The sequence below is a fragment of the Cyclopterus lumpus genome, chromosome 19 (genome assembly GCF_009769545.1).
Source record: "Cyclopterus lumpus isolate fCycLum1 chromosome 19, fCycLum1.pri, whole genome shotgun sequence".
Lineage (NCBI taxonomy): Eukaryota > Metazoa > Chordata > Actinopteri > Perciformes > Cyclopteridae > Cyclopterus > Cyclopterus lumpus.
This window is the reverse complement of record NC_046984.1, coordinates 386,398-401,362: the sequence shown is the minus strand read 5'-3', so window position 1 is coordinate 401,362 and position 14,965 is coordinate 386,398. Positions and strand designations below refer to the sequence as shown.

Below are 14,965 nucleotides of genomic sequence, written 5' to 3'. Positions count from 1 at the left end.
TGTGCTGTTTGAAATAAAACAGAAACATACAATCACAGAGCAACCAGCAGTTATTGTATTTGCACTGAAAAGCACGGACAGGATTATATTTAATTGTCTATTGTTGTGAAAATAGGAAATTATGACAATAAAATATTAGACAATAGCTTGATTTTATGAATAATGTGTCTTTTATGAGTCCAATATTGCCCATGTTACAGCGACAGATATGTGGACACATATGAAGACTGCTGGAAAAGAGATCAATTTTAGTGTTCGGATATTGATTGTGTAACATTTTATCTTCCCATCAACTACTGGTGATGCCACCGGACACCATGACACAAAGCATCAAATCACCTCTCTCTCTCTCTTTATCACACACACACACACACACACACACACACACGATGCCTCCAAGTGTGGGGGTAAGTGAGGAGTTTGAATTTCAAGATGAATTGAGAGAATATGAGTAGGAGGAGAGGATAATTAGAAGAAGGAGGGAGGGGTACGAAGTTGTTCCCCGCACCCTGACACTGCAGGGCTCCAGCCATGCGGCACTTTGATCCATCACTATCGATTTACCATCAGCTTCTCATCGCCACTGCCTCCCACTCGGCTACACACAGCTACAGGGATGCGTTCCCCGGCTCTGGGTCTGAACGATACACGCACCAGTTTTGACCTTAAACCCAGGGGCCACATACACCTTTATAGTTTGGAGTACATTCATGATAAGCGGTATGAGTGCTGCGGTAGATACACTGATGAGCATGAATTGCAGATTGTTCCACATCGGCGTACTGATAGCAGCCGGAGGTTTACATGAAATCCCCATATTTCTATATGCAAACAGATCACATCTCTGTACCAGAATGCTACACATAACATCAGTAGGAGCAGATGAACATCGCAATGTTTTATTCTATCCACTATAGCTCATACTGTTTTCTGTTCAGCTAATCCTTCTCATCTAAACATATATATACAATACATTTTGTACATTAAAGTGCTAGTGTATGCCCTTCACAAGAAGAAATAACACATCTGCTTTCACATAATCAAGAGTTGAATTCATAAGCAACAAAACACACTCATTTCACCTTCTCTTTTGAATACGTTCATTGGTTTTGCTGCTACAAGCTTACTTGGTCTGGTATGACCAGTAGTCTCTGATGGCTAATGTGAGTTAATCTTTGCAAACATTCTAGGAATATAAATAAATATTATAAATATTGGAGTGAGGTTTTTTTGCTTGTTCATACGTCCATATTCCAGTCTTCTTCTTTTATTATTATTTCAGTTTTCTCTTAATTTTTTTTAATTTAAAATATACAATATTGCATTAACACTATATGTATGTTGTGTGAGCATTTATTATTATATTTAATATCACATTGTGTTTACCTGTTATTCTATCTCTAGAACACTTTGGCAGTATTGATTCATAGAAACCCCTTTTAGATTTATTATGGTCATTTTGACCTCATGAGGCAGTGCATTCTGTACTCATTGCACCTTCGAGGAACAGGAACGACCACTGACATGAACATTCTATTTCATGTGTAGCAGGGCTACTGGAGATTCAAACGTTATTCTAGGCAAAATCTTATCGATAGCTTAATAAATCCATCTGAAATGTATATGCGAGGCTGACATAGTGTTTCCACCAGAGGACACTCTCTGTCATCTCCTGCTTCCTATGTTTGGTATGCCTGCTGAGTGGGGATGGTGAGGACGATGCAGATGTCCTCCTGTAGTGTGGCTGTTGATGGACCCAGTGAACTCTCCAATCTTTGGCTGCCATAAACCCTCAGCTTTAGTAGTGGCATTTTCTTTGCGTTGGTTGAGGCAGGTAATTCATCTGTTAGTGATCCTGCTACATGAGCTGCAAAAGAGCTAGTGTGACTCACCCGATGTAGACTGTGGGTCAACCCTGCCTGGCTGGCTATTTCAGACACAATCTGCTACTTTGCACCGTTGCTGCATGTGCTGCCCAAGACGATTGTGATTGGTGTTAAGAAATACAAACAACCCAGAGACTTTCCCCCCTATAGCAGAGTGACGATGTGTGCCAGAGCCAGACACTGCGCTGTGGAGATAGGTCTGGATACGCCAGACAACAAAAGACCAAATTCATCCATTTGTGGACTGAATGTCCCCGCATGGTTATTTAAAATGAGACAAGAAACCTTGATACCCATGCAGTAGTTTTTCTGACTCAACATTATGCTGTAAATGTATGATGTGTGCAGTATTTCAGTCAACAGAAACTTGTACGGTTGAACAGTTCCCCAGGAAGATTCTGCATTTCCTTCAGCGCGGGACAAGAAAACAATTGTCTCAATACACAGCAGTCAGATATTTGGACACAATGTTCTTGAATGCAAGGAGAGGAGACAAATCCAAAGGTTTAAAACTGACTGAGTAGGGATGGGAGCCAGAGCCTTCAGTAATCAAGCTCCTCTTTTATGGAACCAGCTTCCACTTTCAGTCCTGGAGGCAGACACAGTCACCTCATTTAAGAATAGACTTAAGACTTTCCTGTTTGATAGTGCTTATAGTTGGGGCTGAATCAGGTTTGCCCTGGTCCAGCCCCTAGATATGCTGCTATAGGCTTATAGGCTGCTGGGGGATGTTTTAGGATACACTGAGCACCTATCTCCTCTTCTCTCTCTCCTTATGGATGAATGTACATCTCTCCATTGCACCTTATTAACTCTGCTTCCTCCCCGGAGTCTTTGTGACTTCACGTCTCATAGGGTCCATTGGACCTGGAGGTGTCTGATGCTGGTGAGCCGGCCTCCCACGTTGGCCCTGCTGATGCGCCCCGCCCCCCCTCCTCTCTACCTCCTTCTGTTTCATGGATTGGAGTTCCATTCATACATTGTCATATTCATGTAATGTGTTTATGTAACTTTGTAAATGCTGTTCATTCTGTACACATGACATCTATTCATCTGTCCATCCGGGGAGAGGGATCCTCCTCTGTTGCTCTCCTGAAGGTTTCTTCCCTTTTTTCCCTGTTAAAGGTTATTTTTGGGGAGTTTTTCCTGATCCGATGTGAGGTCAAAGGTCAGGGATGTCGTATGTGTACAGATTGTAAAGCCCTCTGAGGCAAATTTGTAATTTGTGATATTGGGCTATACAAAATAAACTGAATTGAATTGAAAAATTGAATTGGATGCCGTTTTTAAAGATGATACTTTTAAGGCTGTGCTTCAAATTACATTAGTGTAGTTGGCAGTTCAACTTTCTGGTGCAGCACTACGAAGAGATAGGATAACCTTGTGTGGAAATGTGTAGAGGAGTCAGTGCACTGAGGAGACCTCCTTGCCAGGGCAAATTCACTTGCCAGCATGCCCACTATCAGCCCTTAACAATGTTTGCTTAGATTTTCAGCCCTTGGTAACTCGTTCTACAAGGCCTTGACATATTGGCTAGGCTATCTACTGAAATCAATGATATGGACGTAGTCCACTAAAATGTCAGCTGCAAACATGTCATGTGTAAGCCAAAGTAAGAGGATTCAGCCAGAAAGAATGAGGGAAACACTTTGCTCTCTTGTGGTGAAACCTACCACTCGATCTTTATTGAGCAGTATGCCGATGTAATTTACAAATCACCTAAAAGTAAATCTATTTTTGCTCAGACTAACAATCCTAGATGTGAGTTTTATTGATAGTAATGGGCATTTTTGTTACGTATAGGATACATGGTGGGCAAAGTGACTCCAGGGGCTGCTGCCATGTCTCAATAAAGCTAAATGCTTTTGTATGACTCACATACTCTTGAATTTCATATAAACATAATGTAGCATATGCAATATCTCATCAACCATGTTTGCTAATGGTACCGATGCATTCAACTCCTGAGTCTGGCAGCTGAAACCACATTCAAACAAACTGCTCTTTAATTCATAGCCACAAATGTATCATTGTAATGTGCTAACACTGAGCTTTCAATGTAGCATGCAAAGCTTCTGTTAGCAAACTTAACTGTTTGCTAACAGAACTGCTACACAATATGAGGAGGACGAAACCTCCAGTTTCTTACAGCTTGTGTCTTATTTTTTAATCATTTTTCTTGGTAGTAAGTAATCAAGTTGAAAGAGAGTTGATAGGATGACGTAATCACTAAAACAAGAAACAAAAAAGTGGTCAGAAAAATCAGTTTCTGCAGGTTTAAAATGTATATTGTTTGTTGTTTAGGGATGCATAAAATACAAGCTGATAATCAGATAATCATACAGGGTTATAACAGACTCATAAATACAAACATGTTTTAAAGAGATAACAAAGGCTATTGGTTCAAAAGATTCCTATTTAACTGTCATCAATGAGTTGACCTGCTGTACTTGACATGTTTGGACACAGTTTTCCTGTGTAGATGACTCTTTCAATCTTGATATGACATGAGGATTATATTATGATGGACCTGGAAAATCAGAACTTATTATTTACCCTTTGGCTTTTAATTACAATAAAGAGTTCAAAGTTTTGATTACCAAAATGTTGATTTCTTTCTCTTCTGCTGCCACAGTTGTTGATTTCTTTCAATCAACACCTCACTGAGCGAAGACACGCTCCGTTCTTGTCTTTGTTAATCATGGCACATTAGCATATTAACAAATCAAAAGTGCTTCTCTCTGTACCTGTGGCAAAACACTGAGTGCAAAAATAATGTAGCGTACAGAGTGTGTGTTTCACCCCCCAAACCCTTCACCTGACACACACACATATACACACTACCGCTCCCCTGCTGGGTGTGTTGGATTGCTATCTGTCCCTGAGAAAGCTGCTTACATAACCATGCTGCCAGCACCAGCCCACGTCAGCCTCCATATTAGATGATAGCATCTTAAATGGCTCTTTGACAATGTTGCATCTCATTTGCAGTATACGAAGACAAGGCCACTTATGAGTGTGCATGAGAGTGAGGGCTGTGTTACTGCTTGTTTGCCTGTAAATGAGTAAAGGAAGATGGTGCATAATGAAAAGCAATAAACGGGGATGATTTTGTTGGGAATTTTCCACAGAAAAAGACCAGAGCTGCTAGGAGCAGAAAATAGTTCAGATTAATATGTGTTGAAGCACTATTTTAAGGGGCTTCAAAATAAATGTAAAATATGTATGCTTAAGTGGTTCAGGGATTGGGATTGTAAAGCATGAAAGCCGATCAAGATGTGATTAACAAAAGCAAAGTACAAATTTGCCGGAGTTTACCTGGCTTCTTGCATGGGAGAGAAAAAAGCTTTCTTCATTAACTCTCGATCCCCCAAGCTCAGATAGAGCAGCGCGAGTGAGCAAGGGAAAGATTAAGAGAGGGAGAACAAGAGTAAAGATTCGATAAAGAAGGGGAGAGTTTTATTTCAGTGCTTCACACTGCATATACATTTTAAACCTGCAGAAACTGATTTTTCTGACCACTTTTTTGTTTCTTGTTTTAGTGATTACGTCATCCTATCAAATCTCTTTCAACTTGATTACTTACCAAGAAAAAGTAGAAAATGCTGTTTTAATTCCCAGAATCATATCTCTTCTCCTGTCCAGAAGCTCATTATGGAGAATAATGCTGCAGGACAGACAGGAAGAGAAGAAGAGAAGAAGAAGGCACACAGAGAATGCCCCAAAAATCCAGCTAGTCTACTACAGTGAACTTAATGCTGCCAAGCACTGTTCAGCTCTCCTTTCTTGTGGGTGTTCTGAATGGGCAATGGTGACCTTTGCTTCAACCCTAAAGCATTTTTCAGTGGTGTAGCGCCATTTCATTTGAAATGTATATTGTATAATAAGTTGCACTAGTAAGCTACATTAGTAATTTAATTGCTCAACCACCACACCCACAACGGAAAAGAAAACAAATGGTTTGGATCATATCACCAATCGGTGTCATTAATCAGATCACAGATCGGATCAGCAAAAAAAAAACTGAGCAAATATAACTATGATGATCATTGATTATCTATATTGGTAGATACATATCCCTTCGTTGTTTGATTCTACAGCTGGTCTACAAGGTTCCAGACTCATTATATTTGTTTTGCCTCAACCACAGTGTAAACCATCAGAAATTATAATTCTATTATAGCAAATAAGTGTTTTTTTTTCAAACCTATTAAACTCGTAAACCATCTTGTGACTTTACTTAGTGGAGTGTCGCCGCTATGGGAGCATAGCTGAAACACGGGTCTACGTTCAGACACACATCCCATTACCCATGTGCAGTAATATAGTAATACAACAGTAGGTCTACATGTTCCTCTGCAGACGCCATGTTTGTTTACTACTGTGGTCATAGGAACGCTCTGAACGCTGGGCCAGGTGTTATCATTTCCGTTGGCAGCCCTAAGGTGTTGTTTTTCTCACTGAACATGGAGCTTCATAAGAAACGCTCTACAAAGTGGTACATCTTAAAATGCCGGCAGTTTTTTTTACTATGGAGGAGAAAAACTAAGCTATTTTCAAACATAAGCCTTTTGAGGGGCTGTATGGAGGTTAAAATAAAGACACAACACTCATTTTAAATGTCACAATATTTTGTCCGATGACTGACATGATAAAATAGTGTGTAGCGCAGGAGTTACTGTTCACCTGGTTAACGGGTAACGTTAAAGAGTTGCAATCCACCATTGCATGCTGCTTCAGTCATCTGATAAGATAAGATAAGATAAGATAATCCTTTATTAGTCCCTCAGTGGGGAAATTACAGGATTACAGCAGCATTGCTCACAGTAATAAGTAAAAAACAAGTAGTATAATAACAGAATTAAGATAAAAGAGTAAAAAACAAGAAGAATATTATATATACAGACGGAGTAGAAATAGAATAAAGTGGATAAAATAAATTTTTAAAAAATTAAAAAAGTACTTAAACGTATTAGTATTGCACAACTGGGCAACTGGGCTAAAGTGCTGTTCAGTGCGAAGTCCAAAGTGTTCAAGTGTTTGTGGCCTACTGGGAGCTCAGCTCAGCTTGTTGTGCAGCCTGACAGCAGCGGGGAGAAAGGACCTGCGGTATCTGCCTGATGGAAGATATGTTAGGATAACCATTAAATGTAGTGTTTATTTGTTTGTATTAGAACATGGTTTAGGGGAGAGCAGTCTGGGTTCAATTGGGCATGTTGGTTGTTTCTGTCCCACATGTGTGGATATAGTCTTAACTACCTTACAGCACTAAATGGGTTACTGGCCAATACGACACCAACATAAATATCAGTCAACTCTTTAATGAATGTATCCATATCTTCAATGTTTTAATGACTTGTAAATGTCACATGGATTAGTTTGGACAGAGTCTAATGCCCCCAGCTGACTGAGGCCACAGCTTTCCCAGCTGATGTCTGCTTGATATAAAAAATCACACTAAAAACAATCTCCCAGAGTAGATGAATGGCCACAGGACGACACCTGATGACATGTTGTACAGCAGCAACAACCATTGATTTGTCCCCGTTGTCCTATAATTGCTGGCTGGCCGACAGTCTCTTGCTGGCTAGCCGACGGTCTCTTGCTGGCTGGCCGACGGTCTCTTGCTGGCTAGCCGACGGTCTCTTGCTGGCTAGCCGACGGTCTCTTGCTGGCTGGCCGACGGTCTCTTGCTGGCTGGCCGACAGTCTCTTGCTGGCTGGCCGACAGTCTCTTGCTGGCTGACCGACAGTCTCTTGCTGGCTAGCCGACGGTCTCTTGCTGGCTAGCCGACGGTCTCTTGCTGGCTAGCCGACATTCTCTTGCTGGCCGGCGGCAGCCAACGGGCTAGCCGACTCCACGCTGGATGCTCTCCACCGCTGCCGCCTGGACAATCCTGGACAACTTTATAACTGCCGCTGCAGTGATGCAGTGATGGCGACAGGTCTGCTGCAGTTGGACGGTCTCTGCCTGTCTGGTGCCTCGCCACTCGTTAGCCAGAGGCTGGCATCGCCGGTGCAGGGCTCACCTGTGTGGGGCTCCTGTGGCTCATCTCCGTGCTCTGTGGCTGGACAGCCTGCTCTGGTGTGCCCCACGAAGCACACCCGTTCGGACCGGTCCGCTGTCACCCTGCCAGCTCTCCTGGACACTCACCTGCGCCCGCGGACTGCTGTCAACGCGGAGGACGCCGCCTCTATACCCATACACACCAGTGTCCAACTGCCGACTGGCTGGCCTGCTGCTAATCTCCGACGCCATCCAACTGGTTTCCCCGTCTCCAGCGAAGCTACTACTGGCACGCTCCACTCCTCTGCCCCAGCTGCACTGGCTCTGTGGCTTCACCATTATCACCTGGACCATCTACCGTTGGATTGCGTCACTTCCGATCTCACATCATGTGGGGTTTTGGTCGGCTGCTTTGGATTGCGCTATGTTCGACTCTCACGAGCGCATCTGTATTATTCATGTATCACCCTGTATTATTTTATTGTAAGGTGACCTTGGGTGACTTGAAAGGCGCCTCCAAATAAAATGTATTATTATTATTATTATTATTGAGGCATGACTGTCCCTGAAAACCACTCTCCCAGTTCTGCCAGCGCTTGTATTTTTTGTGCACATCCAGCCATACATTACTCCGCCAGCTCCCCATTCAACAGCACAATCAGGCTCAGCAGGGGCTCCAGTCTCCAGTCATTACAGCCAGTTAATTCTAAACTCATTAACAATGGTGCCATAACAATAGTGTGCACAAAAGCAGAAGGTGTGGGTGGACTGCCTTCATACAGGAGAAAAAAAGAGAAAAATTGTTGGGTTTTTCATAATCAACTGCCAGTCATTTATTTAAGATAAAGGCATCTTAAGTCTGCATAGGGGACAGAAGCCCACAGTTGCAATTTAATTACCATTTTGCTGGAGTTTTACAAAAGAAACATAAGTATGCAGTGTCATGACTATAGAGGATTGGCTTCATGAATAGAATTTTTTCTACAAAAGACAGAGGAGAGAGTTGAATTAAAGCCCTGACATATTCATTGAAACATTTCTGTCACCTCTAGCCTCCTGGTTGAATAAGGAATAAAAAGACAAAAGGTTGGGTGAATATTAACCAGCATTGTACTGTGGGGAACTCTTGGTGACCTTTCACACCCTCTAGGATCTTTTTCACCGACTACCACTTGGATTAACTTTGGGTAATTTTTCAATTATCAATTCAATTCAATTCAGTTTATTTTGTATAGCCCAATATCACAAATTACAAATTTGCCTAAGAGGGCTTTACAATCTGAACACATACGACATCCCTGTCCCAGGACCTCACATCGGATCAGGAAAAACTCCCCAAAAATAACCTTTCACAGGGAAAAAAGGGAAGAAACCTTCAGGAGAGCAACAGAGGGGGATCCCTCTCCCCGGATGGACAGATGCAATAGATGTCATGTGTACAGAATGAACAGCATTACAGAGTTACATAAACACATTACATGAATATGAAAATGTATGAATGGAACTCCAATCCATGAAACAGAAGGAGGTAGAGAGGAGGGGGGGTGGGGCGGGGCGCATCAGCAGGGCCAACACGGGAGGCCGGCTCACCAGGCATCAGACACCTCCAGGTCCAATGGACCCTATGAGACGTGAAGTCACAGCGACTCCGGGGAGGAAGCAGAGTTAATAAGGTGCAATGGAGAGATGTAAATTCATCCATAAGGAGAGAGAGAAGAGGAGATAGGTGCTCAGTGTATCCTAAAACATCCCCCAGCAGCCTATAAGCCTTTAGCAGCATATCAAGGGGCTGGAACAGGGCAAACCTGATTCAGCCCTAACTATAAGCACTATCAAACAGGAAAGTCTTAAGTCTACTCTTAAATGAGGTGACTGTGTCTGCCTCCCGGACTGAAAGTGGAAGCTGGTTCCATAAAAGAGGAGCTTGATTACTGAAGGCTCTGGCTCCCATCCTACTTTTTAGGACTCTAGGAACCACAAGTAGCCCCGCATTTAGTGAGCGCAGCTCTCTAGTGGGGCAATATGGTACTACAAGCTCCTTAAGATATGATGGTGCATCACCAATCAAGGCTTTGTAGGTGAGGAGAAGAATTTCAAATGTGATTCTTGATTTTACAGGGAGCCAGTGCAGAGCAGCTAACACAGGAGTCATGTGATCTCTTTTCTTAGTTTTTGTGAGTACACGAGCTGCAACATTCTGGATCAACTGGAGGGACTTAAGATACTTATTAGAGCAGCCTGATAATAAGGAGTTGCAGTAATCTAGTCTGGAAGTAACAAACACGTGAACCAGCTTTTCTGCATCTTTTTGAGACAAGATGTGCCTGATTTTTTAAATGTTACGTAGATGAAAAAATGCAGTCCTTGAGATTTGCTTAACGTGGGAGTTAAAGGACAAGTCCTGATCAAAGATAACTAGAGATTCTTTACAGTGGTGTTGAATGCCAGGGCAATGCCATCTACAGAAACCACATCACCAGATAATTGATCTCTGAGGTGTTCAGGGCCAGTAAAATAACTTCAGTTTTGTCTGAGTTTAACATCAGGAAGTTGCAGGTCATCCATGTTTTTATGTCTTTAAGACATTCTTGAATTTTAGGGAGCTGGTTGGTCTCCTCTGGTTTGATCGATAGATATAATTGAGTATCAGCTGCATAGCAATGAAAGTTTATGCAGTGTTTCCTGATAATTTTGCCCAAAGGAAGCATATATAAGGTAAATAAAATTGGTCCAAGCACAGAACCTTGTGGAACTCCGTGATTAATGTTGGTGGTCATTGAGGCTTCATCGTTTACAAATACAAATTGAGATCGATCTGATAAATAGGATTTAAACCAACTTAGTGCGGTACCTGAAATGCCAATCGACTGATCCAATCTCTGTAATAGGATGTCATGATCAATGGTGTCGAACGCAGCACTAAGGTCTAACAAGACCAGTACAGAGATGAGTCCTTTATCTGATGCAATTAGGAGGTCATTTGTAATTTTCACCAGTGCTGTCTCTGTGCTGTGGTGTTTTCTAAATCTTGACTGAAACTCCTCAAATAAACTATTCTGATGTAGAAAGTCACACAACTGATTTGCGACTACTTTCTCAAGGATCTTAGAGAGGAAGGGAAGGTTAGAGATCGGTCTGTAGTTAGCCAACACCTCTGGATTAAGAGTGGGCTTTTTCAGGAGAGGTTTAATTACAGCTACTTTGAAGGAATGTGGTACATGGCCTGTTAGCAAAGACACATTAACAATATCCAGCAGAGAGGTGCCAATTAAAGGCAACACGTCTTTAAGCAGCCTCGTTGGGATGGGGTCCAAGAGACAGGTAGACGGTTTAGAAGTAGAAACCGTTGAGGACATATCATATATCAAAAAGTGAATTATTTTGGAGCTTAACAATTCTAATAAAATCTTCAGAGGCACCTCATATTTCTGGATGTGACAGACAGGATATCCTGCTTTAACGGCAGCATGCTGCACAGCCTGAAGCACACAAGCCGACAACACTTGACAAGATGCGCACAATTTGTTTCAGTCGCGAGTCAGACAAATCTGAATATTGATTGAGTCCATTTAATCCACATCGGTGCCTATTGATATGTCAATCATCCTGTTTAATCTAGGAAAGCCTATCAGTTTCGCAAGCAGAACAAGGACACCGCTCCTTTCTGTTGCGTTTTAATTGCTGTTGACAGTGCACGCAGTGACTCATGGTAATGAGTTAATGAAGTCATTGAGATTTAGTGAGCAGCCACAGGCTACAGACTTCCTGCTGAGAATAGTGATGAATAGTCATGATCACAGCAATTGTGATTCATTTAGCCGGCCAGATCGAACCAGAGGGGCTAGTTGGGTCGGGTAACTTGGGATCAGGTTTATGACACCATATTATCGGCAAGTTAATATTTCATCATGATTGAATCCCACAGAGAAGTAGATGCCTTTCTCTTTTTGCTATTGAACAATCTATATCATATAATATGCCAATAATAAGTACTAACCCGCTTCGGAAGTTTTCATGTTTCATACACCACTTTGATCTGGATTGATCTGTTTTTGCATAGATATCCGGGATGATGAATCCTAAACACTTTAGTGATCCCCTGAATCTTCATCTACGTTACCATCAGGTGAAAAAACTAAAGTTGTAGTACTTTAGCTTAATGCTAATTATCAAAATCCAGCACGTTAACAGAGGGTAGGTAACTAAGAGGGTGAGCATGGTAAACGTTATACCTGCTCAACATACGTGTACGCATTGGCTATTTGAAAAAGTGATCATATTGATGTTATTAGCACAAAGCATAGCTGTGCCTCAGTAGCCTCATAGAGCTGCAAACATGGCTGTAGACTCTCATTTGACATTTTCAACCCAAAAAAAGGTGTAAAAACAGATCACTGCATTAATGTAATGAATTGCCAATTTAAAACACAAGATGCATGTGTGCATATGCAATCCCTTTAGAAGAATCACCTCTATTTGTTTTAGAAGTCACATCATTATTAACACCTGTGTTGAGTATATTGACTGTAAATAGGGCTGTATTTAAAAATGATGGAAAAGTCATTGAATGGATTTCAGAACATCTCCAAGGTACAGAACATCCCTCGTCCAGTTAAGTGAATTGTTAAGAAATGGAAAGTGTTTGGCACCGCTGTAAATCTACAGGATGTCCTTCAAACACAGTGGGTGTGCATGAAGACTAGTGTGGGAGGACACCAAGAAACCTATGGCAACTCAAGATTGTCCTCTCAAGAAAAAACATCAATCATTTCAGCAGATACCCCACAAAAACAAATGTTTACGTTCAAGTGGCAAAGCCCACTAGCGGCCGTAGGAATCACTACTTCCACGAGACGAAAACCACAACACAATTGTTCCTTAACCTAAACTAAACTGTTATTATTTCAACCATGATGACAAAAATACCTTAACAAATGTTTCCCGAAATCTAACCAATTCATATTAAACCCAAACCTAGGCCAACCCTAACCATAGTTTTGTCTCATCATGAAGGTCAGACACAGACATTACATGATATGTTACATTTTGTGGGAGAACTGAGCCTTTTGACCAGAGCTTGACCCTGACATGAAAACTTGGAAAGAGGAGCGATTACTTTTTACAGTTTTTTTTTTTAATTCAGTAATCACAAACAGTGTTGTGGATGATCATTTAGTACACTTTCTGTTCTTATAGAGCACTCTGTTCCAAAAATAATCTGCACACTGTCAGCACATCATGAGCATGACAACGTCATAATGAGCTGTGAAACTTGAAGATTTAAATTCCATCTAACCTTGCAAAACAGTGACTTCCCCCATAGCAACAAAGGAATAGAGGTAAAAACAGGTTTTATGGAAATGTATTCATGTATTATTTCAGATTTGATGACATGTAATTGGCTGAAGCATCTGCCGAGCAATCAGTATTCTATGTGAGCAACAGAGGTAAGGCAGGCGGACATCTGACAGAGCCTTCCTCCAATCTAATTAAGTAATAACTTCGCTGATAGAAAACCAGAATGAGCAGAGAGGAAAATCTATAGAATTAATTTCCAGAGATGCTGTAGCAATTTGTTTCAAAGTGACAAACATTGCATTCGTTAGATGTACAAAAACATAAATCATCATCTGAATTTGGTATGGGTTGAAGGACCCCGTTTGACATTGTTGGTCATTTTGCTTCGCTAAATTGGGACATTTGTGCTTGTTAAAAGAAAGCTTGTTTGTGTCCTGTACAAGTTTTTCACTTATTGTCCAGTTTCAGTTTACTCCCAAACTTGCACATTTCGGGCTCCTTGCACAAATATGTTTGGGGACATGTTGAGATTACCAACATGCAGCATAATGGAGAGGCACTTTGATGAACAGGGCAGGAGGAGGCAGTCTTCAGATTGCAAGACTCCTGTGGTTGGAGAGGAAACATTCCCTACTGTGTGAAATTACAAAACTGCAACACAAACGCCTTCAAATCTCACAGATTTGTAAAGCAAACCATGGAATCTGACCTGCTCCCCTTCATAATGCAAACTGTCAAAAGGATGGGTGAGTGAAGAACGCCCGCTTGTGGCTTTTGTTTGGGCGAAACACATCAAACTCTCCGACAAATAGTTTTTTGATGGTGGCAAGTGAGGCATTTCTTTTTTTCCCACCATTGCTCTGTTGATATCATGTGGGGAAACAAATTGAAAGATGACTGAAGTGGAAAATGACTGTTAGTAGGCCTACATTGTAATTCTGTATAAACTGGTGAAGCATTGTAATTATGGACTGGAGCCAAGCATGACATGTTTCCCCAGGGAAACATCTTTAGAAATGTGCAACACGTACGTGTCAATGGATGAAATACAATAGGCCTTTATGGGTGTGTTTAATTATTACATTCTGCAGCTCTTGCCTTTGACAAAGTGTCATATTTCACGTTGGCATGCGTTTCAGTCAAATGAGAGCGAGTCAGGTTGATAGATCTAGGGTCTGTAGAGATGATGCATTTCCCCTGTGATTGCTTTCATAGCCATTACTCACAGCACAGGGTGATTAGTAGGCCGGCGGCTGACACCTTTGCTTGGGCTTGTACGAAAGAGCCGTCTCATAGGAGGGTCCGGTTACCTCTGCCACAACACTGATCTTTGATTGCTGGGCTCAATCCATGGGACAAAATAATGGATTATGCACATCACTATCAATCAGTCTATCAGGGGAAGGAAGTCGTGAAGGACAGACAGCAGCCGTGCTATTTATGAAAGAGGCTGCAGGACTTTTGGAAATATCACTCACATTCTGTCCTCCTGTCAAAGGCATTTTTGGGAGGAATATGTCTGTGCTGACCTTGACTAGCCTCTGCACGAGAGTGCTCGCTTCACCCTTTAACGGAGGTAACGTCTGCTGACACCAGCCTGTGTGAGAGATGTATGCTACTGGGGCTGTCACTTTTTCAAGAGAGCCAGTCGAAGCGAATGACATTTCATACATACAATATACTGTAGCGATTAATGTGCATGCAACCCATGTAACCTTATCCTAAACTAGTTCATTCATAGGGCTTCTGCTACCTCACTGAGTGACCAGCTGTTT

General features: G+C 41.8%; 1 protein-coding gene across 5 annotated transcripts in view; it reads right to left on the bottom strand.

Moving 5' to 3' along the window:
• The window catches only part of LOC117748823 (protein shisa-6-like), a 67,159-nt gene that overhangs the window by 27,680 nt on the left and 24,514 nt on the right, over positions 1 to 14,965 (bottom strand). The window lies entirely within an intron of this gene.